Consider the following 23,977-nt stretch of genomic DNA (forward strand, 5'->3'; position numbering starts at 1 on the left):
TAAAGAATCCTGGTCTTGGTCCTTTTGTTATAGATACGGTACTGAATATATTACAGTATGTCACTCCTTAGCATTTTTTTTTAACTAATAATTTAATCATAATAACTAATAATTTTAACTAATTAATTGTATTACTCTTTCCTTGTATTGCAGTCCACCTATTCCATCTTTGCTTTAATCTCCCACCTTGAACTTGCTAGACCTCGGCTTTGCCTTTCTTGCACACTGGTGGCCAAATCTGTGCACCATGTTCCATATGGAGTCTGACTAGTGAAAATGTATTTTTCATTGTTAATTCACATTTGTCCCTTCTCGGCCCAAACCTCCAGCTTATCCAGATATGTTTGTGACATATTATCCTGCATTTCCATAGCCAGGATTGTCACCGGTACAGTATTGTGTAGATCTGAATCCTCATATCCTCATCAATACACATGTACATGTACACGTGAGCCTGCTGGACTTCCCATAGAGAAGTCAGAAATGGTTTATTACCACCTCTGCCTTCCTGATTGTTTCCTAAACGAGTGCTGTGCATATAGTTTAGGAAGCAATGGCGGTGATCATGTGAGTACCGGTTGCTGGCAGCATGCGGTGCTAGGTTAGCCCCAGATTGACTCAGCAGTTTGCAGGAAGTTGAATTTTGTCATGTTTTGTTATTACCAAATTTCCCTGTAACTGGGCCTGGCATATAAGCCCCAGTTACAGGGGAATTCAGTACTGACAAAATGGAGGCAAACGTTATTTGGATGATTGAACCAGAGACCTTTTTAGAGATCTTAAAATCCCATGTACGGAAAAAAAAATATGCCTGGTGATGATCAGAAATGATCTGGTCTTGAACTGGTTTGTAGTTCAGTCTACGACCTGCCTTGTGTATAGTAGGCAGTGCAAATAGCGTGGTGTTTCTCTATTATGATGGACACCGCGTTACTGGTATTTTCCAGACCAATTTCTATTAGAGTGGTGGATACCTATCGAGCACTAAGTAGTTGCCCATTTTATTGACACCTTCGGTATACTTGCCTCTCTATATAAATTATAACTAATGTTCATGTCCTGCACAGGTTGGGCTTCCTGGGGCTTTTACACATGGAGGTGTTTAACCAGAGACTGGAGCAGGAATACAATGCATCTGTCATAATGACATCCTCTACAGTCCCATAGAAGGCTGTGTTGTCCTCTCCAAAGCTGATTAAGGTACTTTCTGTCTATGGCTTCCATGAAGCAGTAATGCCTTATACGTAACCACTCTGCGCTGTATTGTGGGCCTCTCTGATTTGTTGTGCCATACCCCAAAACTAACTATCAGGGTGTTTCATTATTTCTGGGGGAAACAAAATCAGTAAAATTGGACTTTGATGTTGAGATGTTGACATTTTTTGTTCAGTATTTGCAGTTGAAGTGGTTTTCTGCTACTGTAACATTAATGACCTAATTCCAGCACTGGTCATCAATGTCAGATCGGTGGAAGTCCCAACAACTGGCATCACCAACAATCTTCTGTGTGCAGCGGTGGCCAGATGGTGTTCGGCGCGGATCCACACCACTCTAGCACGCTGGTCACTGGTCACTGCCGGGTTCTGCAGATCAGCTCCAATTGTATGATCCCATCTAATTTTCCACATTATTTCTTTAGGAATATGGAGAATCGGAGATTACTATTGTAAATCCATCTGAATTTCCTGACAAATCTGTAGTAAAGGAATATCTTGAACCTATGATTTTGGGCACAATTATCTCACCAGATGACTATCTTGGAAAGATCATGTCGCTGTGTCAGGTCAGTGACCATTGGATCACAAAATTTGAGGTGATGACATTGGGAAATTATATCATAAACATTAATTTTGCAAACACATTATATATGTTATCTTAAATTCTCCATATGTTAAAGGGGTTGTCAAAGACTTAGATATTGATGACTTATCTTTTGGATGGGTGGAGGTCCGCAGCCGCTCCCCCGGCAGCTGGGTGTACACAGTATACGGAGGTGGAAGACCTGAGCTCTGTACACTGTGTAGAGACTGTTATCAGGTTCTGCAGCTCTGCTCTTATTTACTTCAATGGGAGCTGAGCTGTAGTACCTGAGAATGGCCACTATGTGGTATCCTGACTCCATACACTGTTCACTTTTGGGTGCCATGTGAGCTGCAAACAGTGGATCACCGAGTGTAAGAAGCCCCCTGATCTATCAAAGTCCTAGATAACCCCGTATAATACAAGGACGGCAGATTATAGGAAATGTCACCCTATTTTGGGGTAGATGTAGCAAAACTAATGTAAGAGCCAAGTGGAGCAGAGACACGTAGCAGGCAATTTGGTTTCAACCACGGCAAGGTGACCTCCGCATGATGGGTAACTATTTTCCTAAACATGCCTCTCTTTGGCTATAAGCCTACAATTTTAAGTGGACAGTTAGAAAGCAACACTAATTAAAAGCACCCTTGAGTTGATGGGTGGAGTGCAGAGTCAGAAAAGGAGGCAGTCAAAACCTCCATGGTAAACTGCAAGAAAACAAAAAACCTGACCACCACCTCTTGGCCCTTACAGAGTGCTGCTGTTCTTTCTTATTTTATGTTATGCAGTCATTGCAGCGTGCACCTGTTCACACTATATGGAGGTTGTTAGGGATCCGGGTGGTGGAACCTCTGTGCTGCGGTGCAAGGAGGGACCAGAGGGACGTAACTAGGTATCAACTCGGACTGACCAAGGTCGCATGGCGGCTCAATCGACTCCGTGAACCAGGATAGGACCGAGCAGAGGGACCAGGTGCTACTCTGGGCCAGTCCTTGTATGAGAGCAGGTGACTCCCACGGGTCAGAAGGCAGGGACTGACCGGTACAGCAGATGGGTACGGCAGGCAAACTGACTGGTGATACGGGTAGACGGACTGGCGGACACCACAGGTAACTGGCAGGAGCATCCAGATAGGCTGGCTGGTAGGCACGGCAGGTAACTGGTACGTTCTCCGGGTAGGCAGGCAAGCCTGGCCCATAGACAGACTGGCGGGTTTGGACCGTAGGCAGACCGTCGGGCTGGAGAGTGTACTTGGCTGGCGGACTGGACTGGTAGTCAGGCTAGCGGACTGGACTGGTAGTCAGGCTGGCGGACTGGACTGGTAGTCAGGCTGGCGGACTGGACTGGTAGTCAGGCTGGCGGACTGGACTGGTAGTCAGGCTACCAGCGGGACCTGAGGGCTGAAGCAGAGTTTAGAACACAGAGCTACAACCTTGCACAGGCACCTCCATTTTGGAGGAGGTTCCTTTTATATGATAAGACCTCCGGCCATTGGCCGGGGACTCCTTAGGACGGCGCGTGCGGCCCCTTTAAGAGGGAGCGCGCGCGCGCCTTAAGCACAGTGCCCGGGAAGCTGCACGCGCCGGCAGCAGCAGCTGGAGAGCCGGAAGACGCCTGGCCGGGAGCGCGGCGGTAAGGGGGACGGCGTCTCTGCCTATCAGGGGGCAGAGATGCCAATGCTACAGAGGTTCTGGACAGGTTTCTGTTTTCTTGCCTCTCCCACATAGATCTTGCCCTGGTGCCGGACTCTGCCTTGGCTGCAGTCATTTTCTATTATTACCTCTGTCACTCCATCCCAGATCTTACTCCTCTCCCTGTTCCCCTCTTGGGAGGGTCCATTTCCAAGGCCACTGTGACATATAAATCCATCTTGTGTCTCTCTCCTTCTCCTTTTTTTTATTTTAAAATAACAATGAGGACCGTATAATACAACAGGTATGGGATACTTTTGAAGCATTTGCTCATGATATCCTGGCTCCTGCTGTGAGGGATGTGGAGATGACTGAGGTATCACAGGAGCTCCAGTACCTGTGGAGCATAAGTCCCAGTGGCCGGCAGCCTTACTTGTTACACTCCCTCTGCTTAGAGATGATGAGCAACATGGTCCTTTTATGTATGACAGGAATACTAAATGGGGACAAATGTGGTAAACTACTTACCTATATGGCAAATCGTTACTGTGACCCCATGGTAATCAGGGCACTTAGGGGCGAGGAGAGGAGAACTAGAGGGGACCCTAAACATGTTCTGTCGGAGTTTGATCATTTTTACCAATCTTTATTCCTCATACAGGCCTGTTTATTACTTCAGTTTGATGTAAAAATTCTAGATAAAGTATTGGAAATTCCTCTGCGTTCATATATTTGGCAAATTATTCATTGTGACCAAACTGATATTGTGCCAGGAAAGTCGACAACCCTCAACCTCCAGCGTTTTTATTTATTTTTCTCTAAGGAGGACACGTTATGGTCTCACTTGATGCCAATAAAGCCTTCAGCTCTATTGAATGGTCTGTTCTTTGGGCGACCAAGCGTTGGATGGGCTTTCGGCCAGTGATTACTAAATGGGAGAAGCTCCTATAAGCGGACACTGTGGTGCGTATATGCTTCCCCCTGATCCAGGGCGCGCAGCAGGGATGTCCGCTGTCCCCAATGCTGTATGTGACTGTAGTGAAACCACTGGCCGCCCTTATCCGCTCCACCCCAGAGATTCAGGGGTTTATCCAGGCCCCAACACACAGCAAACTTAGTCTCTACGCAGACAGCACTTTCCTGTACCTGCAAGGTGCTAACGTGTCAGTACCAGCAGCGCTGAATGTGATTGATGAGTGCGGCCTCTTCTCAGGTCTAAAAATCAACTGGGATAAGTCTTTTGTCTTCCTGTAGACCTGAAAGTCACCTCCAGACAAGCCTCCCTCCTATCTTTAATATGGGTTTCAAAGTTCTCTTATCTAGGAGTCCAAGTATCTACATATTTAGGTGAATTCGCTACACAGCTTCGCTCTTTTGTTGATTATAAAAGCTAAGGTAAGGAGATAAGAGAAGTTACTCCTGTCGGTCGCGGCTCACATCAGGTTATATCCCCAATATATGTGAACTTCAATACCTTCAATAAGCGTAACTCCATCTTTTCCTCATTCATTTTGCAGGGTCACAGAACTGGGATCCATCGCCCGCTCCTGTAATATGCTCGGGTGAGGGGGTGGCTTTATCGGACCCTAGACTGTATTATTGGGCGTATTATTATCCTTTTGCGCATTATTGGTTTGTTCAGCTTTCCTGTATATGTAGGTGGAACAGGGATGACTTCCTGAGAGCCCTTGTGGCCATTGTTTGACCCTATGACTCAGAGATTAAACACCCTTTGCACATACTTTTTTGCTCCTCCAAGAGAATACATGGAAAGCTCTGGCCCGCAGGGTGATTTATATTTGGCTTGCGGCACCAGAACAGCCACCCCTATGTGGGGCCCATTACCCTGTATGGAGGACTATGTGGGGCACATTATACTGTATACTGATTGGCTCACGACTTTGTCCAAGTTTTTCATTTTGGCCCTCTGTGTGTTTGACATCCCTGTTCTAGAGGGCCCCTTCAATACATAACTGATTTTCATGCAGGCTATATCAATCTAGACCATGGTATGGAAACTTTTCTGTGCTCCTTTTTCTCACAATCATACCCCTCTCTGGCATAGCAGTGTAGCACCCTGAGGACTCGGCTGCTACAGGGGTATTGCACCTCGACCCAGAGGTGTGGTATTCCACTCCCGGGTAAGGATGGAGTGTGGGACTGAGCTCAGTAGGCTGCATGCACTACATACATCCCATTTCCGGGGGACAGAACTACGGTACTCCAACCAAGTAAATGTGCAGGTACGACAGCGTCTGTCCCTGGCTGGAGTGGGAGGGGGGTGGAACATCCCAGTAGTGTAGGGGCAGATAGGGGGAGTACTCTGGGTAAAGCTAGGAGCTCATTGGGTGCTAGTCACCTGGGCTCATACATAGAGGGAGTATATATGGTGGGCACCATCTTAGGACAGGGAGAGCTGAGGGAGTCTTTAGGAAGAGTTCAGCCAGGAGGGCTGACAGGGAGCTGTGGCTCCGGCTGGGCCCAGCTCCAGAGCCAAGCCTGCAGAGGAGAGAGGAGAAAGAAAGGCCCAGAGTGGAAGACCAGAGGGAACCCTAAGAACCCAGAATCAGACCAAAAAGGGTGAAGGGTTGGCGGACACGGGTACCGGAACCCGAACTGGTGGAGGCCACTTATCCTCAGCCAGGAACCGGAGGTCGTGGTCAAGATTTGCCACGACCCTCACCAAATCCACCAGAAAGGCACACCAAGTATAGGGTCAGGGAACCCAGAGGAGGTTTGACCACCAAGAGACCCGAGGGAGCCGGCCAAAGGTGGATCCCTGGTGGGAACGGCCAGAGACAGAGAGAGAGAAGGGAGCTCAGGACCACGCTCCGGAACTGCCTGGGGGTTAGCCGAGTCCAGGACCTGGTGGACGCAGCACGGCTCGGGTGGTCACTCAAGGCCAGAGTGACTGAGATAACACCCGTGAGTAAAAACCCTGAAACTGCATCTCCTGACTCTGACTCTTCTTACTGCACCGTCACAACCCCCATCATCTTCACCTGCTGCCCTGAGGCCATACCCCTCCCGTTGGGGGTTATAACATCATCGCTGCACCCATACCACCGGCCTCAGCGGACTGTTCTGCAGCAGCGGCTGCAAAGCCGCACTCAACAGGTGGCGTAGTCGACATCCAAGTTAACATCTACTGCCATAGACTGCCACTTAGTTTGACTCCCTGGGCACGGACCGGGTCACCGCCACGAGACTACTACCCCCATCTGATCCGGCTCCGGGTAAGCCCCCGTGCACGCGATGCCGCACGACACAGAAGGCCCAGGGGCGCTTCAACTTTTGGCGTAGTCGGCAGGATAACGTGCCCGCAACCACCGGGTACTGCGTGCCTGAAGAAAAGTTCATATTTACCGTAAAAAGAAGTCTCCCGCCAATTCCGGAGGGTCCCCGCCATCGGACGCCATCTCGGATCGTTTCCCGCCGTTTGCCCGCCATCTGCAGTCTTTTCCCGCCATCCACAGAGTTTCCCGCCATTGGGAAGCGGTTCCCGCCATCTGAGAAGATTTCCCGCCCTGGCAGAGCGGACGCCATTATGGGCGTGCCAGAGGGTGGCAAGAGGCCACCTCCCATCGTGGGCCAGGACCAAGAATGGCGCCAAAAACGAAGACCGCCCCCACCAGCAGAGACTGCAATGATTGAGATGTCCATCAGCGTGGGGGGTCTGCCCCTGGAACTGACAATCACCAAGTTGCCCCAGGACCGCCCTCAATGGGGGCGGATACAGAACAAAACAGAGAAGATGGGTGCAGCCTGGAGGAGTCTAGAGAAGCCGTACCCGGAGATGGAGGGAGAGTCAGGCAGCACCGACCCTGTGGTTAGGAGCCTGTTGCAAGCTACCACTCCACAAGACCTGGTGGAGATCCTGGCACAGCTCCCCCGAGACCGGGAGCGTGCACAGACCGCGCTGGAGGGCCTCGCACGGAGGATGGCCCAGGTGCAGCGAGAAACACTGACGGAGTGGAGCAGGGAGATGGCCCAGCAGGCTGGAACCCGCCAGCGAAGCACACCACCCGCAACGAGGAGCACGCCTGCCCCTGAAGAGGATGCAGAAGGGACGGAGGCCGGAGACGACGCCGCAGAGGGAGCTGAAGAGACGGAGGCAAGTAAAGGGGACGTCACTACCCCAAGCCCAGCCACCGTAAGCCTACCCCCGCTCCCCGTCGCAGAGCCCGAAATCCCACCGATCGTGCCCGTTGCCGCACCGCTACCGTTCCAGACTAGGCCTCAAGCAGGAGCCGCGGCCACGCCTCTTGTGACGTCACGCGCCTCAGCCCTGAGCGCGGCCAAGCAGGAGATGCCACCGGCCTGGTCGCAGGGCCGAGTACCCCCGGGCGCCGCAGTACCAACAGCGCCCTCTTCCGAGCCACCGGCCTGGTCGCAAAGTCAAGTACACCCGGGCGCCGCCGTCTTCACGGTGCCCTTCACCTTCAGGGTGCCCCAGGCCTGGTCGCAAGGCCTGGTGAACCCGGGCGCCGCTACCACCACCGCCCCCTCAACCTCCACAGTGCCGCACCTGGGTGAAGACTTGTTAGCCCAGCATATTTGCCCGGATGGGCAGCCCTTTGAGTGGTCACCGGAGTACTACCATCCCCGACTCCGGAAAGAAAGACCCCTGGATGAGCCCCTGATCCCGGCTCCGGCGCCCGCCAAGATCACCCCACTCTCGCTGGAGGAAGCGCAGTTTGCGTGGGACCCCACTGGAGGAGACCTCATCGGGTTCACTCAAGAGACCCGGGCGGCCGCAGCCCAGCGAGCAGAGTGCTGCCGGCAGCAATTAGAGGTTTTCGACCGGGAACGACGAGAGAGGCGGGTCCGCGAGGAGCGGCTGCAAGTGAGGAGTGCAGAACAGAAGAGCCGGACCCGACGGAACCCCCGTGCAGCCCACGGTCCCCGTGCCACCGGGACTGTAATTAAATTCCAACTGCAGCACGGTTGGGGCTTCATCCGGGATCACCGCACCCCTGGCGACGTCTTCGTGACCCGCAGGGATGTTGAGTCCCACCTGCCGGAGGGACACAGAGGTCGTGACCTATACCTGGGTGATGAGGTCACCTTTACCCGGCACCAATGTGCCAAAGGACCCTATGCCCTTCATGTACACCGGTTGACGGAGGAAGAGCTGAGGTGTCAGGAGGAGCAAGAGGACCCGGACGGGTCTGAAGAATACAGGGAGGAAGCATCAGGAGGACGCCGTTATTAGAGTACGGTAAAAAAGAACTGTACATAGTTATCCGTAAGGGTATAAGAACTGCTGCTAATTTAAATATGTTCCCCGTTGGGACAAGTGTGAACTTAAACCCGTGTGTCCCCTATCCCTTAACAGGCTGAGGACTGTGAACAGCCATTCCTTTTCCCCACTGGCCGAGGACTGAGAGCGGCCACCTCCCCTTGTATATAGTTGCGCTTTCTAAGGCGCCCCCTACTGGTTTTATAGGAAACTGATGTTCTTGAACTGACTGTTGCACTTCTACCTGGTCACAAGCGCACAGTGGCCAGTAACTCAAAGAACATTATTATGAAAGAAAAAGTTTATATTGTTTAAATCTGATAATGTTTAATGTTTGATATGTTCTTGTATGTTTTGAAAAAATTGTATGTTTTTGGATATTTTATTCTTTTACAGCCCGAGGACGTGCTGTGATTTACCAGGGGGGAATGTAGCACCCTGAGGACTCGGCTGCTACAGGGGTATTGCACCTCGACCCAGAGGTGTGGTATTCCACTCCCGGGTAAGGATGGAGTGTGGGACTGAGCTCAGTAGGCTGCATGCACTACATACATCCCATTTCCGGGGGACAGAACTACAGTACTCCCACCAAGTAAATGTGCAGGTACGACAGCGTCTGTCCCTGGCTGGAGTGGGAGGGGGGTGGAACATCCCAGTAGTGTAGGGGCAGATAGGGGGAGTACTCTGGGTAAAGCTAGGAGCTCATTGGGTGCTAGTCACCTGGGCTCATACATAGAGGGAGTATATATGGTGGGCACCATCTTAGGACAGGGAGAGCTGAGGGAGTCTTTAGGAAGAGTTCAGCCAGGAGGGCTGACAGGGAGCTGTGGCTCCGGCTGGGCCCAGCTCCAGAGTCAAGCCTGCAGAGGAGAGAGGAGAAAGAAAGGCCCAGAGTGGAAGACCAGAGGGAACCCTAAGAACCCAGAATCAGACCAAAAAGGGTGAAGGGTTGGCGGACACGGGTACCGGAACCCGAACTGGTGGAGGCCACTTATCCTCAGCCAGGAACCGGAGGTCGTGGTCAAGATTTGCCACGACCCTCACCAAATCCACCAGAAAGGCACACCAAGTATAGGGTCAGGGAACCCAGAGGAGGTTTGACCACCAAGAGACCCGAGGGAGCCGGCCAAAGTGGATCCCTGGTGGGAACGGCCAGAGACAGAGAGAGAGAAGGGAGCTCAGGACCACGCTCCGGAACTGCCTGGGGGTTAGCCGAGTCCAGGACCTGGTGGACGCAGCACGGCTCGGGTGGTCACTCAAGGCCAGAGTGACTGAGAGAACACCCGTGAGTAAAAACCCTGAAACTGCATCTCCTGACTCTGACTCTTCTTACGGCACCGTCACAACCCCCATCATCTTCACCTGCTGCCCTGAGGCCATACCCCTCCCATTGGGGGTTATAACATCATCGCTGCACCCATACCACCGGCCTCAGCGGACTGTTCTGCAGCGGCGGCTGCAAAGCCGCACTCAACGGGTGGCGTAGTCGACATCCAAGTTAACATCTACTGCCATAGACTGCCACTTAGTTTGACTCCCTGGGCACGGACCGGGTCACCGCCACGAGACTACTACCCCCATCTGATCCGGCTCCGGGTAAGCCCCCGTGCATGCGATGCCGCACAACACAGAAGGCCCAGGGGCGCGTCAGCAGCACTCTTATTGAATTATTAGATTTGGAGTGAGGGCCTTTATGGGAAGAGGCAGGCTCGGTTTACCTGGGTCAGGTCTATGTGGCTGGTGACCCATTTCATGTTCTGAAGTGAAATCTTCTTTACCCTTCCATTTTCTACTGCTTATACAAACTAATTCCTAGCTATTCCGAGAGAGCGGCTCAACTCTGTATCCTACATTGCACATATTACACCACAGCCAGGATGAGTAGGGTCCAGCGCCAGTTCCTGGATGTATGCCTCATGTGCCGCAAGGGCCGGGGGACGTTCCTCCACCTTCTGTGACACTGTCCAGAGTTTTGGGCTTACTGGCCAAGTTGGTTCAATTCCTACATGACAGTATGGAGAAGCCTGTCGCAGAGGACCCTGTAACCTGCCTTTTGGTTCTTGACCTTGAGGAGTGCCCGGGTCACTCCTAACTGCCTGCACTCTTTTGGGGCTGGTGGAAGGGTGAGAGCGTCGATCCTCATATCTGGTGGCAGAGTTTGTGGTATGGTGGAGTGTTCGGCATTTTTTCCCTTCTTACTGTTCCTGGGTCTCACCCCCGGCCCATTCTCTGTTTCCGGGCCCCCAGTGGGAGCAGTTTATTTTTATTTTTTTATTATTAAAATTGTTTGATCCCAGGCCTTCATAATGTACAATCTCATGGCAGTGCACTTGGTATACGTGATATTTTCTTTGCACATCGGTCCCTCCTAGTTGTACACTGCATGTTCGGTTGACTTGTTCTTTTGCTGTACTGTAGTATGTACTTCATTCTGTATTTTCTTAATGACATTGCCTGTATCGTTGTTGTCCGGCTGCAGAATGATTTTGGCACCAGTCAGACACCTCCGTAATGGTACTGAATGGTGGATAAGAATCTGCCTGTATTTCTCAACATCGAGGACACCAAGAAATGGGCAACGTTAAGTGCTGTAGATGCAATGGTCAAGCAAGGAAACGTAGTGCAGCAGATGAAAGATATATCAGGATTACTTCCCTTCAGTGTTGGAATATGTCCAGCAGTGTCATCAGCTCTAAGCTCAGTTTGTTTGTTTAGTTAAATCTCCATTTATTATGCCATACCTCTGTCTTTTTTTTGTGCATATATTTGTGTTTCTTCAGATATTTTGTTATACCATGCCTGAGGAAGAGACCTAAGAAGCTTGCTTTGTAACATCGATTATTTTATTATTTTTGTTAGCCATTAAAAGATATCATAACTACAAGATTATCTTGTTTTTTCCTACTGAGAGCAATCTTTTTTTTTTTTTTTAATTAGCTAACAAGTAGAGATGAGCGAACATTTCAATGTTCGATTCGGAAATGTTCATAGAATATATAGACATTCGCCAAACATTTCCGAATACCATACTGTTCAATGGGGGGAATGGGACAAAAAAAAAAAAAAAAGAATATGCAACGCCTTCACTCTGGCCCAAAAGCTGTCAAAACACATCAAATTAAGGGTGTAGACACCAGGAAAGTGGGTCAATTGATGCCAGAGTACAAATACTATATTTATTATTACTATTGCAGTGACATTTATTCCGTGGTGCTTTGCATGTGAAAAGGGATCACCGACTGGTACAAGAGGAGAGAGGACCCTGCCTGCGAGGGCGCACAAACAATCTGCAAGGGATGGTTGAGGATACAGTAGGTCAGGGTACAGCTGGTTGTGCAAAAGTACGCTGGAGTGAGGGTTACCACATATTGTACGCTTGTCAGAAGAAGTGGATCTTCAGCTTCCTTTTCAAGGTTTCCATGGTAGGCGACAGTCTGATGTGTTGGAGTACAGCTTTATCACAGTAGGGGAGATGCATGGAGCAAATCTGCTGAGAGCCTAAATCACGGCAAGCTTCCAAGAGCTCACAACTGAGCAGATAAACCCCTGCACCGATTAATATGAAGGCGAAAGGCTTCTAATGACTGCAGGAGTGGGAGGAATCAGACGCTTCTGGCTCCTCTCTGTGACGGTAAACCCATAACACCTTGCAAGCTTCAACACAATGGTCAAAAGGTAGACAGCAGTGGTGGTCGGTCTCCTACACAACGAGCTAACTCCATGATGATAGAGGACAACATCTGCAAGTAGTTTGTATGTTCTCCCCGTGTTTGTGGGGGTTTCCTTCAGGTTCTCCGGTTACCTCCTCAGTAAAAAATCAGCCATACAGCAGTGTTCACAGTTCAAAAAATTAGGGACTGACACGACCATTTGCGTGGCCAACAGTTTGGAGATGGTGGAGTTCGACCTCTTAGCTTTGTCATGTGTGGGAGGAAACAATCTTTTACGTGACCACAAATGCAGCACTGAGGGCTGGCTGTGGTGCTGATAGAGGGCCGAGTATGGTGAAACGGACAAACTGCTGGACCGTGAGTGAGGTGCAAGTACAGATGTAACGGTGGATTGAGAAATGTGGTGTGCTCAGTGAAACAAACACAGCAGGCATGTCTGCTTGTGATACAGCTGACAGGCTCTCTTTCAGCCTGACTGGAGCGGGTACAGAACTAGAAGTTCTGCGGTGGGAGACCTGCGTGACAATACTTGGCACGGTAACAGAGGAGGAGGAGGAAGAAGCAGCTGATGCGGTTGATGGGGCAGCTGATGGTTGTTGAGGTCCGCATTTTAGCGCGGTAAGATTACCAGCGTAACACATGTGTGCATATGTGAAGGTTCATGCATGTAGTAGTCAAATTATTAGCACTTTTTCCCTCTACCGAGTTTTTTATCGCAAACTTTGCAGATAACGCGATCTGGCTCATCCTTTGCGGTCTCAAAAAAAAAAAAAGCCCAGACTAGGCAACCTTTGCCGCCCCTGCGAGCTGCAGACCAGCGACTGCTGCCGGTCACTGCCACAGTTGTTGCAAAGGATGCAGTGCTCCTCGTGTTTGCATTACTTTGTGTCTGCGCCATAGGACGCAACGTAACCTTCTCGTCTTCCTCCTCCATCTCCTCGGATGAGCTACTCAGCTGCGTGCCTCTGGGTTCACACCAAGTTGGATGGACAACCTCATCATCCCATGTGCTATCCTATTCCTCACCTTCAGAGTCACCCTCCTCCTCTTCTTGCCCCGACCGTACAGTACAGTTGAGGGTCACGGAACTACTCTTACTCAACTCCCCCCCCCCCCCCCCCTGTATGGAGAACAATATCTGTCCCAAACAATTTTAAGCGGAGATGTAGCCTGCTTTATATACCAATTTTGAGTTTATCAGGTCTGTGTACCCCTTTTGTGGAGAACAATATCTGCACCAAAAAATTAATTTCACTAGAGTTGAACTATTGTAAAGAAGACCAAAACCTCTTCGAATACAGCCAACCCAGCACATCGAGTTCCAATCAGGAGTGTTCACATTTGACAAATGTCTCACCGGTGTGCAGCGCTGACAGGCTGCATGACAAAGAGAGCTGCTGCTCTCTATGCCATGCAGCCGATCAGGCTGTAAAAAGTGAAACTCCCATAGTGGGACAATGTGTAAAAGTTAAAAAAAAAAGTAGAAAAGTGAAAAAAAAAAATTTTTTTTTAAATTGTAAAAATATAAAAAAAGAAAAAAATAATCCCAAAAAAATAAAAATATATTGAACCCATAATATTTATTTATTATGAAAAAAAAAATAAACCAATAAAAGTACACATATTTGGCATCGCCGCGACCGGACCTATAAAACTGTCCCACTAGTTAACCCCTTTAGTGAACACAGTAAAAAAAAAAAATGCTTTATCATCATACCACCAAACAAAAATGGAATAAGACGCGATCAAAAAGACAAATGTAAATAAAAATAGTACAGCTAAAAAAGTCATCTTGTCCCGCAAAAAAACAAGCCACCACACAGCAACATTGTCCAAAAAAAAAAAAAGTTATAGCTCTCAGAATAAAGCGACACAAAAAATATTTTTTCTAGAAAATCGTTTTTATTGTGTAAAAGCGGCAAAACATAAAAAAAACTATATAAAAATTGCACTGACCTGAAGAATAACGCTGCATTATCAATTTTACCACACGTGGAATGGCATTAAAAAAAACGCAAAAAAACAATTCCTGAATTGTTGCTTTTTGTTTATTCTGCCTCCCAAAAATCAGTCTTTGCAAAATAAGCGTCTTTTAGTGTGTGACCGCTGTCAGTCATAAAAACCCAATATGAATCTGGTATTGCTGTAATCACACCGACCCGAAGAATAAAGTAGTCTAATCACTTATACCGCACGAGGAATGGTGTAAAAAAATAAACTCTAGGGTTACGGATGTGCTAGGGTTAGGGTTGGGGTTGTATTAGGGTTGGGGCTAGGGTTTTTTTTTTTTCAAAAGTAAAGAAAAAAAAAAAGATAATATGGCGACCAGTGTTGAGCGCAAGTGCTCGCTACTTGAGTTTGCATCGGGTACTCGGGTATGCACTGAGTATCGCGGGTGCTCGAGTGACATGCTTGAATCTCCGCCCCATATGCTTCGTGGCCAAAAAAAAACATTGCTGGGATCGCCTGCCATGCACGAGCGATCCCCGCATGTTTTTTTTGGGTGTCTAACAACCGTGAAACATGCGGGGCGGGGACTCGAGCATGTCATTCGAGCACCCGCGATACTTGGTGCATACCCGAGTACTCGATGCAAACTCAAGTAGCGAGCACTTGCGCTCAAGACTAATGACAACTTATTTAATATGTTGACCTAATGTTATCAAATTCTGTCGTACCTTTGGGTTCAAAATGTACACCATACCCCTTGATAAAACTCTTGAGGGGTCTAGTTTCCGAAATGGTGTCACTTGTGGGGGGTTTCCACTGTTTAGGCGTATCAGGGGCTCTCCAAACGCAACATGGCGTCCGTTAATTATTCAAGCAAATTTTACATTCAAAAAGTCAAATGGCGCTCCTTCCCTTCTGAGCCATGCTGTGCGCCCAGCATTTTTTCCCCACGTATGGGGTATCTGCGTACTCAGGGGAAATTGCACAACAAATTTTGGGGTCCATTTTTTCCTGTTACCCCTGCAAAAATAAAAAAATTGGGGTCTAAAATAACATTTTTGTGAAAAAAGTTAAATGTTCATTTTTTTCTTCCCCATTCCAAAAATTCCTGTGAAGCACGTGAAGGGTTAATAAACTTTTTGAATGTGGTTTTGAGCACCTTGAGGGGTGCAGCTTTTAGAATGGTGTCATTTTTGGGTATTTTCTGTCATAAAGGCCCCTCAAAGTCACTTCAAATGTGATGTGGTCCCTAAAAAAAAAGGTTTTGTAAATTTTGTTGGAAAAATTAGAAATCGCTGATCAACTTTTAACCCTTATAGCGCACTAATAAAAAAAATTTTGGTTCCAAAATTGTGCTGATGTAAATTAGACATATGGGAAATGTTATTTATTAACTATTTTGTGTCACATATCTCTCTGATTTAACGGAATAAAAATTAAAATTTTGAAAATTGTGAAATTTTCAAACTTTTCGGCAAATTTCCAATTTTTTCACAAATAAACGCAAGTGATATTGAAGAAATTTTACCACTATCATGAAGTACAATATGTCACGAAAAAACAATCTCATAATCAGCGTTTCAGAGTAATTACCTCCTAAAGTGACAGTGGTCAGAATTGTAAACATTGGCCTGGTCATTAACGTGCAAACCACCCTGGGGGGTAAAGGGGTTAATAATAGCCATTTCAAAACTGTGCAGAAGGGTGCAGAGGTCCTTAATCTGTTCCCACTCCGTAAACGTGAAAAGCCCCACGTCCGTACTGCGTTGGCACAGGCTATACGACATGACATACTGCGTCAGGGCTCGTTGCTGCTGCCACAGTCGCTGCAACATGTGCAGAGTGGAATTCCACCGCGTTGGCACATCACTATCAACCTGTTAACTGTCATGGAGAAAGACCTCTGTATCAATGCAAGTCGATGACATGAGGGGTGCGAACGGTGGAAGTGAGCACACAGCCTCCGGACTTTCTGAAGCAGCTCATCCAGGCCGGGATAGTGGCGGAGAAATCGCTGTACCACCAGGTTGAGGACGTGAGCCATGCAAAGCACGTGTGTGGGTTCGCCTTGGCGTAGAGCCGCAAACAGGTTGGCACCATTATCGTACAAGGCCTTCCCTGGCTCCAGGTTCAGCAGAGACAGCTATTGCTGAAACTGAGCCTGGAGAGCTGTCCACCACTCTTCAGCTGTATGACTGCGATCTTCAAGGCATATTAATTTGAAGACTGCCTGATTGCTGTGCTGCGCAGTATGGAGGTGGTGTGAATTTGCTCTGCACTGTTGGAACGCGCGTCTCGTTAAGGCAGAGGTTGATTGCCAAGTGAAGCACAGTGGATGGTCCATGCAATTTAGCAAATGGAGTTAGGGATTTAGTCAGGATTGATGGCTAATTATCTGTCTGTATTTTTCAGCATTAAGGACTCCATCATACAATTCCATCAGGGAGGCGTCTGATTGCCTCCAACATTATTCTGCAGCAGCAAAACGACCACAAATATACAGCCAATGTCATTAAGAACTGTAAATGGCATAAAGAAGAAAAAGGAGTCCTGGAAGTGATGATCTGTCCCCACAGAGCCCTGATCTCAACATCAAGTTTGTCTGGGATTACATGAAGAGACAGAAGGTTTTGTGAAAGCCTACATAGGATCTGTGGTTAGATCTCCAAGATGTTCGGAACAATCTCCCTGTCGAGTTCCTTCAAAACTGTGTAAGTGCATCCAGAAGAATTGATGCTTTGATGATGTATTGTGTTCATTCACTTTGTATTTTGTTAATTGATAAAAATAGACACTTCTACTTTTTAAACCATTTTCACTATGCAGCATTTTTCCACACCTGCCTGTCTAGTTGATTGGAGGGGTTTCGCTCCTGAGGAAAGGTCTTGGGAGCCTGCCGACAACATCGTTCTCCCCCCTGTGATTTTTGAGCAGTTTCTCTGTCGGGTTGGCCTAAAGAACAGTGGGGCGTCAGGGGGGTGCTGTCACAGCGGTAACTCACGTGCCTCCTCAGCGTCGTCCTACTCTCCATCGTCAGCGTTCGGCGTCTCCTCCCATCAGGTCGGCTCGCTGAGGTTTGCCTCTTGCCGCTCTCCTCTGCACAGCTGCAACAGCATGGTGTTTTCCATTTGGCCTTAGGGGGCGTGGCCGGTCTCTGCAGGAATTTAACCCTGCTTGTCCTGCAGAGATCAGGAGTGGTACCTGGTGACTACCTGCGGCCGAGACTATCCTCGCCACCAGAGGCTCTAGTGAAAACCAGTTAGTTGCTTAGTCACGCCACTCCAGGGTCAGCCCGGCCCCAGGAGCAGTGGGTCCACACCCAGCCATGTTACAGGAAGTTTCAGCAGTTTTTATTTTAAGTACATTAAGACTTTTTCTGTTGCACAACTTCCTTTGTAGAGAAGCTGTCACTTGACATAAATGTGTAATTTTTTCCGTTCTCATGAATCTGCGTCATTTTGTTTTCCTTTCCTGTGCCCCTTCGTTTCTAAAATATGGCACTTTACGCCTTGTGTAAAGTAGTCTTTTCAGCCAACTCGGAGTGGTCTTTAACCCCTTACTGGCCAGGGGCGTATTAGTACGTCCCAGGCCATCACCCCCGGTTCAGCACTGGCTCCGGCGCTGAGCCCGCACTGAACCAGGCACATGTCAGCTGATTCTTACAGCTGACATGTGGCTGCAACAGCGATCCACCCGCAGCTGTTAACCACTTAAATGTCAATCTCCGACAGCTGCATTAGCCCCGCCCATCAGTGACCTGTCACGTGATCGCGGGTTACCGATGCGTGGGCATGGCAACCCGGGGTCTGCAGCAGACCCCTGTGGTTGTCATGTCTTGCTTGCTATGAGCGCCACCTAGTGGTTGGCGCTCATAGCACATGAGCATTTCTGCTACATAGAGGCAATCTGCTCATCGCCTTTCTGAAGCCGAGCCGATCAGGTAACTGCAGCTTCTGGTCTCCTGTGGAGACTATTGAAGAGGCAGAAAGTGGAAAAAAATGTTTTTAAAAATATGAAAAAGGTAAAACAATATATAACAGTTTAAATCGCCCCCCTTTCGCCCCATTCAAAATAAAATAATAATAAAGAAAAACACATACACATATTTGGTATTGCTGCGTTCAGAATCGCCCATTCTATCAATATAAAAAAAAGAATTAATCCGATCGGTAAATGGCGTAACGAGAAAATTCTAAACGCCAGAATTATGTTTTTTGGTCGTCACAACATTGAAATAAAATGAAATAACGGGCGATCAGCTCGACACGCAAAAAATAAGCCCTCACTTGGCCCCAGATCCCGAAAAATGGAGACTCTACGGGTCTCGGAAAATGGCGCCATTTTTAGCAAACTTTGGATTTTTTTTCACCACTTAAATAAAAAAGAACCTATACATGTTTGGTGTCTACAAACTCGTAATGACCTGGAGAATCATAATTGCAGGTCATTTATAGCATTCAGTGAACGTGGGAAAAAAAAAACAACCGTGGAATTGCATTTCTTTTGCAGTTTCACCGCGCTTAGAATTTTTTCCCCGTTCTCCAGTACATGATATGGTAAAACCAGTGATGGCGTTTAAAAGTACAACTTGTCCCGCAAAAAATAAGCCCTCACATGGCAATATTGACCTAAAAATAAAAAGGCTATGGGTCTGGGAAGAAGGGGAGCAAAAAATGAAAATGCAAAACTGGAAAATGCTCCGGTCATTAAGGGGTTAAAAAGACCCCCATGTAGAGGAGTTTTGTATCACTACCACTTAGCTAAAGGGACAAGATCTAATATATAAGTAAGAGGAGTGGAGTGGCAGATGGAAAAGGGAATAAAACCAATCCCAGATCCAGAAGAACAGCGGCATTTACACCAAATAAATGTTCTAGATTTATGACAAGTGACAGATCCTATTTAATGTGATTGTTTCTGTGACATTACAGCCATTTTCTGCTATTCTAGAACTCCTTTCCATATAAATGTATTGTGGCTCTAGATGGTACCGTGTATGCTATCATTGTAATCTCCATTACTGGATAGAATTAGAGAAGAAAGACTAAGGCTCGAAGCTGTGACCAAAAATTATCAAAAGTGACTGCAGATTTTATTTGTATTTTTTTTAGGCAAAAGGAGTTAATAACAGCGATCACCTGACCGGGGTCTTACATCTTCAAGCAACTATTCCCAATCATCTGGGAATCTACAAGAAGAAATGTCTTGTTTGCAGCCACTGATTTCTCTGCCTCCATTCAGTCCACAGTTGTGGATTTGTCCGGCTGAATCTTCCATGAGGCTTTTCCTCCATCACTGACTGCGAGGATCCATCACAGAACTGCCATAGATTCAGCTTATGTGCTCAGACATCACTGGGAGCCCCCCAGCAATGTATACATGACATTGCCAGAGCAGACCACCCCACTGTATCCCGAGCTGATCACTCCGTACTAGGACCCTGTAATAGAAGTGGACGGCCCCCACACACAGGGGGCAGCTGTGGACGTGGTCCTGTGCCGGCTTCATTAGGGCGAGGTATATAGAGGATCTCATCTGTACCGAGAAGCCGGACGAGCAGTCCTGCAGCAGAAGTGACCGAACACTGCGAGGGTCAGGACCTAGGACCACCTCTTGGGAGGAGGAGGATGTTTTAATGAAGTATAAAAACTTAGGACACTATAGTCCTGATTGATCAATGCAATTATGCCAGAATTCTGGTGTAAATCACTTTGAAAAGTCACAATTTTTGTGCATTGTTGAGTTGATTAAAAATGTTGTGACGTTTGGTGTTTTCACGTCAGTTTTGCCCAGCTTCACCAAAATGGGCAGAGTTGGGGCAGGATGGAAGTGTGGCACCACAGCTTGTCTAATTCATAGCGAACTGTGGCTTCCCTTACACCAGAAATCTTACTCCTGTCCGTGACTGGAGTAAGATTTGTGGCAAGGTGCACACACCACTTGTCAGAAGTGCATAATTCATGCGCCACTTAATGAATGTGGACCGTCTGACTCCAGCACGCTCCCTCATCAAGAGCAGCTTGAATATGGCCAGTCTTAATGAATCCGTGTCCTAAGTGCTTTATTAGTTAAAGAATAATTAATTAATTTTTGTTTTGTAAATTAATATTACACATGAAAATAAGTAATTTTATAATCTTATCAGAGAAGTCTTCTTTTTCCTGCTGGATTGATCTTTCAGTCTCAATTCGCGGTAACATCTGTAAAATCTGTATTCAGTGAAGACAAACTTTCCTATTAGTGAGATAGATGACAGTTAGTGCTATTAATACTCTTTACAGAAGGAAGGGGAGGAGCTAGCAGAAGTGGGAGGAGCTAGCGGAAGGCACAGACCTTCTGCTGCAAGTTCTCCTGAAACCACAGTTACTTCTCCATGGAAGATTGCAGCTGGTGTTTATACATAGAATCCCAGAACATTAGAATTGGAGGAACCTCCAGGGTCCTAGTGTCCAACCCCTGCTCAATTTAGGATTCACTAAACCATCTCAGACAAATGTCTGTCCAGCCTCTGTTTGAAGACTTCCATTGAAGGAGAACTCACCACCTCTCGTGGCAGCCTGTTCCATTGGAAAACGCACCAAATCTGCAGCGTGTGCACACAGCCTTGTTGTTCTTTTGGTCACAGGCAGGTCTTTGCACAGTCCTGAATGATAAGTACAGCACATACACGCTAAGGCTATGTGCCCACGTAGCAGATTTACATGCATTTTTTCTGCCAGAGAGAAGTGTTTTTTCAGCATTTTTTCAGCGTTTTTTCAAGCACTTTTCCAAGTGATTTTGAGCATCACTTGGAAAAGTGCTTGACAAGTTGGTCACACAATATAAATCCATGCAACCGTCATGGATTTATATTGTGTGACCAACTTAGATGCTTTAAATGCTGCATCTATAGTAAAAATAAAAAAAACCCTGTATACTCACCTTTCCAGTCTCCTCCCGGCGGCGTTCTCTCTCTTCAGCGTCCCGCGGTATACTGGCAGGACCTGCGGTGACGTCATTTAGTCAGCTGATGGTCACGCGACCATCACCTGACCTCTGACGTCAGCGGTCAGGTGACCATCAGCTGACTAAATAACGTCACCGCAGGTCCTGCAAGTACACCGCGGGACGCCGAAGAGAGAGGACGCCGCCGGGAGCAGACCGGAGAGGGGAGTATACAGGGTTTTGTTATTTTTAACTTATTTATTTCTTTTTTTCACGGCTTGGTAGCCGGGATGAAGAGGAGTTGTAGTCTCTTCTTCATCCTGGGTACCACATGCACCCCGATTACGCTGCAAATTCTCGGCCATTGAATTTAATTGAAACGCAGTAAATCCACATATACCTGCGGGTTTGCTGCTTTTCAATGGCCGCGTAATCGCGGTAGAAATGGTCATGCTGCGTGTTGCAACGCAATGTGAATTCGGCGCGCTAATTAGCGCATCATGTGCACAGCACATCCCAATTCACATTGCTTTGCATGGCAGATGGTTTTACATGGGCACATAGCCTAAGAGCGGGGAGCGGCTCTAGTGTCACCTGCTGGGATGGCACAATCACTGTCAGCAGGATACAGGGGACATTATCAGAAAGGAGGAGATGACGTCTCTGCCCTCTCGCCTATCAGAGAATAGATTACTGTATACGGGGGGCCTTATCCTCCTCTATTACACAGCACTCAGCTCCTAAAGGGAATGATTTGACCATAATACAATATACTTGAGTGGGGCCAGTGCTCCAGTTTTACGTTCATAATGTTGAATGGAGATTGATCAGTTCCAGTGTGTCTGAACAGGGTCCGAGCCCACATCTCCTGAGCTCAGGCTTTACACTGAGCATCACTGTCACGGAGGTCAGATTAGAAGGGCATGGAGCACGATGTGGATGGTTGCCTCCGTATCCGCCATTACCTGGACTGCTAGCTTTACCTGGACACTCTGGATCAGCTCCTCCGTCTTGTCGAGACCTCTAAGGGCCTGTTCACACAAGCAGATAAAATATCATTCAGAGTTTCATCCAGAAAAGTGGGAGAATTCTTTCCTCACTTGTCGTCCATGTGCAGTCCAGATCTAATCTGGCTTTTTAACCATTTACAGTTTCCAGGGCTACAGGATTGCAATGTATCTGTAAAAAGCAGATTTTTTTCTGTACCCATAGACTTGAATGGGTGAATCTTGGCTGACGGATGAAACGAGGACATGCTGCCATTTTCTTTCTTTATTTTTTGCTCACACACAGATTCGATCAGTGACAAAAAAGAAAAATGACTCCTCTGCACTTTCCCATTGAATCCCATTGGTCTGAGTGCCGTCCATTTGTTCCACAGACAACTTTCCTACTGAAAATACATTCGTGTGAACGAGTCCTAAGAAAGACCTTGTAATTGGTTATTAGATGTTCACTGAAGTTTGGCTCTGAAAATGCAGGGCTCTTAACCCCTTAAGCCCCGCGGGTGGTTTGCACGTTAATGACCGGGCCAATTTTTACAATTCTGACCACTGTCACTTTATGAGGTAATTACTCTGGAACGCTTCAACGGATCCCCCTGATTCTGAGATTGTTTTTTTGTGACATATTGTACTTCATGATTGTGGAAAAATTTCTTCGATATCACTTGCGTTTATTTGTGAAAAAAACGGAAATTTGGCGAAAATTTTGAAAATTTTGCAATTTTCAAAATTTGAATTTTTAAGCCCTGAAATCAGAGAGATATGTCACACAAAAGAGTTAATAAATAACATTTCCCACATGTCTACTTTACATCAGCACAATTTTGGAACCAAAATTTTTTTTTGTTAGGGAGCTATAAGGGTTAAAAGTTGACCAGCGATTTCTCATTTTTCCAACAAAATTTACAAAACCATTTTTTTAGGGACCACATCACATTTGAAGTCACTTTGAGAGGTCTTTATGACAGAAAATACCCAAAAGTGACACCATTCTAAAAACTGCACCCCTCAAGGTGCTCAAAACCACATTCAAGAACTTTATTAACCCTTCAGGTGCTTCACAGGAATTTTTTGAATGTGGAAGAAAAAAATGAACATTTAACTTTTTTCACAAAAATGTTACTTTAGACCCAATTTTTTATATTTTCACAGGGGTAACAAGAAAAAATGGACCCCAAAATTTGTTGTGCAATTTCCCCTGGGCACGCAGATACCCAATATTTGGGGAAAAAATACTGTTTGGGCGCACGGCAGGGCTCGGAAGGGAAGGAGCGCCATTTGACTTTTTGATTGTAAAATTTGCTTGAATAATTAGCGGACGCCATGTTGTGTTTGGAGAGCCCATGTGTGCCCAAACTTTGGAGCTCCCCCACAAGTGACCCCATTTTGGAAACTAGACCCCCCAAGGCACCTTTCTAGATGCATAGTGAGCACTTGGAACCCCCAGGTGCTTCACAAATTGATTCGTAACAATGAAAAAGTGAAAAAAAAAAACACTTTTTCATTTTTATGAATCAATTTGTGAAGCACCTGAGGGTTCCAAGTGCTCACAATGCATCTAGATAGGTGCCTTGGGGGGTCTAGTTTCCAAAATGGGGTCACTTGTGGGGGAGCTCCAATGTTTGGGCACACAGCGGCTCTCCAAACGCAACATGGTGTCGCTAACAATTTGAGCCGATTTTCCGTTAAATTTGTTAGAGGACACCATGTTGCATTTAGAGAGTCCCTGTGTGCCCAAACATTGGAGCTCCCCCA

General features: G+C 47.3%; 1 long non-coding RNA gene across 1 annotated transcript in view; it reads left to right on the plus strand.

Moving 5' to 3' along the window:
• Nucleotides 1-1,065: 1,065 nt before the first annotated feature.
• The window catches only part of LOC141191482 (uncharacterized), a 473,452-nt gene continuing 450,540 nt past the window's right edge, over nt 1,066-23,977 (plus strand). Inside the window, exons 1-2 of the long non-coding RNA XR_012265431.1 lie at nt 1,066-1,200; nt 1,640-1,783. This is a non-coding gene — a long non-coding RNA (uncharacterized lncRNA). The remainder of the gene's footprint in view (nt 1,201-1,639; nt 1,784-23,977) is intronic.

This window comes from Phyllobates terribilis, unplaced genomic scaffold (assembly GCF_046119375.1).
Source record: "Phyllobates terribilis strain yellow unplaced genomic scaffold, ASM4611937v1 Scaffold_46__1_contigs__length_10046794, whole genome shotgun sequence".
Taxonomy (NCBI): Eukaryota; Metazoa; Chordata; class Amphibia; order Anura; family Dendrobatidae; genus Phyllobates; species Phyllobates terribilis.